The 3,872-nt window shown below is 44.9% G+C and overlaps 1 pseudogene; it reads right to left on the bottom strand.

Moving 5' to 3' along the window:
• Window positions 1-324: 324 nt before the first annotated feature.
• Window positions 325-556, bottom strand: LOC115870490 (annotated as a pseudogene).
• Between the last annotated feature and the right edge of the window lie 3,316 nt (window positions 557-3,872).

The following is a 3,872-nucleotide window of genomic DNA, read 5'->3' as shown; positions in this document are numbered from 1 at the left end:
GGGTTTTGAGGAACAAGTCACGGAAAAAGGGGTCCAACAAGAAGCATTCTCATAGCAAAGGTTCCGCACATTAAACATAATGGGGAGTCATTTTTGAAGGCAGTTATCATGTTATCAGGTCCTCTAGCTGATCACAGACCTGATCACTGATTTAATACCTAATATTTAGATGCACATATATTTTTTAAAAATAAAAATATTTTTCGTGTTACCAAAACAGAAATAAATCCAAGAAGAGAATGAAACAGACATGTATGTTTCTAAAGGGTCCCAGACTGGGTTCTCAGTTGTAGACAGTAGTAAGCAGGTCAAGTTTAGGTTGTTTCAGCACTTCTCCCGGTGTTGGGAAGTCTCTATCTTATAGCCATGTTTCTCTAATTCAGCGCCTAACTGACTGGAGAAGTCATCGTCTGCGCTGTCCTCATCCCAGTGATCCTCCCAGACAGGTGCATCTCCATCTTCATCTAAGGCAGCCCAGTCTTCGACAGGGAGCTCCTCCAACTCCTCCTCCTCCTCCACAAGGATTCAAGTCTACCGGCTGCTTTTTCTCGGACATCGAGGCCCTCCCTGCCACCAGGGCCAGTTAAAAAACTGGATCTCTCCGGCTTCCTCCCAGGAACTGCCAGGCCTGCTACCACGCCAAGCACAGAAGAGCAACTCTACTGGCGCATGCATCCTTTCCCTTGTTCACCAGACATGAAAGACTAATTGCGGCTCAAATCCTGTGTTCTACCTAAGGCCACAGGGGTGCAAAACACTCCATGTGCTGGTGTCCTCCCAGGGGTTTGCACTCTGTCAAAGGGTGCAGCATATACCACTCGAGAAAAGGCACCACAGTTATTCAGCAGAGAACATTCGGATACAGACCGATGACTGGCCGCAGGAAGAGAAACGGGAAATACAGCCCATTGATCACAGAAGCACTCAGTACCAAGGTACTGAGTAATTGGGGTGGAGTAGAACACACTGGGGTGAACAGAGAGAACTTGAGAGACCTGTGTCAGAAATGTCTGACAGAGTTAAAAACTTGTCACTGGGGTCATGGAATACTGGAGGTTTAAGGCTTAATAAAATGGAGGCAGTTAAAATGTAAGGCTTTTATTCTTACTAAAAACACATTAAAGATATTTTTTTAAAAAATTTTAATGTGAGGCTTAATTAGCCTTGAACGATGGGTGGGTTTAGATGTATGCAAAAGAGTAGAAGGGTAAGTTTTATGCACTGCTTGCCAAGCACATTGTTGCCTGAGGCTGTCAAGAATCATCCCTCTAGTCAATTCGTTCACATTATAAACAAGTAGTCCAGCAGGCATGCTAGGAAGATGCCAGCAACCCTTGAGGTCACCCGACATCAGTCCCACACTAACAAGGACCAAGAAAGCCGGCACATCCACAACATTGTGATTTTATGCTGTGAGGTACTGAGTTGTCTGAAAACAATGGAGTGGTTTCATGTACATCAGAGTCCTTGTACTTGGGCTTTGGAGAAAGGGGAGAAGCTTTCAGCTTTGGAGAAAGGGGAGAGAATGTTTGGGGTAGAACTGTGGGTCAAGACTCAATGAGGAGAGGAGAGGCAAAAAGGATCAATAAAAACACAAGGAGGTCGTTGATAAGAACCACACACAGATGCCTGTGACCTGAAGCAGGAGTGTGGGGGGCGCTAGGAGGCAAGAGATCTGAGACACAAAATAAAGAATGACTGGGATAGTGTGCTGCATTTACTTTGGTAAATAGTGACTGGGGTCTTAAGAGCTCATGAACAGCCATCTAAGGTGCAGCCATCAGTCTCTCCCTGTGCAGAGAAAATAAGAGTGAAGAAAATAAAACACACGCAGAAACAATTACATAGTCCAACGGACCACACAAAATCAGTCTCCACAACCAGAAGAACTAGATAGTGCCCAGCTACCACAATCAACTCCTCTGAGAGGGATCACATTAGAAGGTCTCGGACAAAGTGGAAGGTAAATATGGAAGAAAACGTAAAGTTATAAAAAGATTAGTGAGATAAGAGACTGGTGGAACCCCTGAGACTCGATCTTGATCACCCTTTAGGTCTGGAAATGAACTCACCCTTCAGCTCAATTTTCAACTGAACAATAGAGGGCTCTAGAAGATGCTTCTAAGAGGCATGCATGATGCCCCTGAATTGACTCTGATCCATAGGGACCTGTGGGATATAAAAAGACTTTTCCCTAGCTTTGTCTCCCCCAAATATATGTCAGAATAAGGACACTGCTTGCAACTACATAATGGTAAATGATTGTCAAGTTATCTCCCTGAAGGCATTCAGCCATACAGAGCAATCAGACTACTGTCTGGTCCATGGTAGGTAGGGCTCATTCCCTATTGAAAGTGATTGTTTCCCAGGAAGGCTTAGAACAGGTCAAACCTGCTCAGTGACATCGTTAGGCTGCCAGCCTAAATCTAGGATCTGCCCATTTTGTCACATGTGTACTCCCAATCCTTCCCTTTCCTATTGCATATATACCCCTAGATCATCCCCCTCCCATTACTGTATTACTTATGATACAACCCCTTCCTATGATGTATAGCTTTAGCTATAATCAGGGGCTTGCACGCCCCCAAAATATATAATCCTTGGTTAGAAGTAAATTGCTCTCCGCAGCCCTGTCCCCTTTCCTCCAGTCCTCCTTCCCCATTCCCTTTTCCCTCTCTTTCCTGCCCTTCCCACCTTCCACATCCCTGAGGTGAGGTGAGCATACTACCATGAAATGTATCTGACTCCTTCATTTACTCTCTCTCCTCTCTTATTCTCTATAACTTCACTATAATCTTTATATATTATAGCTCTACAATTGTGCCTACCAGACCCATGATTATTTGTTAGGGACTGGCTACCCTGACAGTGACCCTATGCACAACAGAAGGAAACAATGCCCAGTTCTGAGCCACCCTCATAATTGTTCCTATGCCCACTGACATGGTTGGAGGGTCTTCTTCTCAGAAGAAAGGCCTGACCAATCAACTGCAGGAAAGTCAGTCATTGAAAAAACTCTGGAGTACAGTTTGACTTTTTATCACACATGGGTTGGGAATTGATTCAACAACAAATGGTGGGGTGAGTCTCAGCAAACCATTTACTTTCCTCTGCCAATCTGAAGGTCATCTCTTTCCTGCTTGCGGCACTGTCAGGTGTCAGACTGCTAACCACAAGTCAGCAGTTCAAACTGAACAGCCACTCCATGAGAGAACGTTGAGGCCACCTGCTCCCATGTTTAGAGGCTCAGAAATCCTGGGGTTGCTATGAGTCACAATCAACTTGATGGCAGAAGGTTCCTCTTTCCTTCCATAGAACCCATGTGTTCCTTGACTCCAGTCCCTGTCAACTCCTATTTGCTTACTCACTTGTCTTCCCTACTAGCCAGGCGCACCGCACTGCCAGTGTAAGACATGAAAAGATAATAGTAATTTACAAATTATCAAGGGTTCATGAGGGAGGGAATGTGGAAGAGGGAAGGGAAGAAATGAGGAGCTGATATCAAGGGCTCAAGTAGAAAGCAGATGTTTTGAGGATGATGGTAACAAACGTACACATGTGCTTGACACAATGGATGGATGGATGGATTGTGATAAGAGTTGTACGAGCCCCCAATAAAATAATTTTTTTAAAAGGGTCCTGCATCCCCTCCAGAAGGTTCACAAGGAAGGGATGAGTTAACCAGTGTGGGATTATAAAGAGACTTTTCCCCAACTTTGTCTCAACCCAAAGACATGCCAAACATTAGAGGCTTTTTGCCACCATATGGTAGGAGGTCAGAAGCTTAAAGACATCCTCCCTGAAGGCAGCCAGTTGCCAGAATATTGTCTGGTCCCACCACAGGTAGGCCCCCGCCCTACTGTTGAGAACAA

Source organism: Echinops telfairi, unplaced genomic scaffold (genome assembly GCF_000313985.2).
Source record: "Echinops telfairi isolate 266 unplaced genomic scaffold, ASM31398v2 ScPeMD7_1713;HRSCAF=2227, whole genome shotgun sequence".
NCBI classification, from domain to species: Eukaryota; Metazoa; Chordata; class Mammalia; order Afrosoricida; family Tenrecidae; genus Echinops; species Echinops telfairi.
Note: the sequence above shows the minus strand (reverse complement) of the source record. Positions and strands in the feature narration are given on the sequence as shown.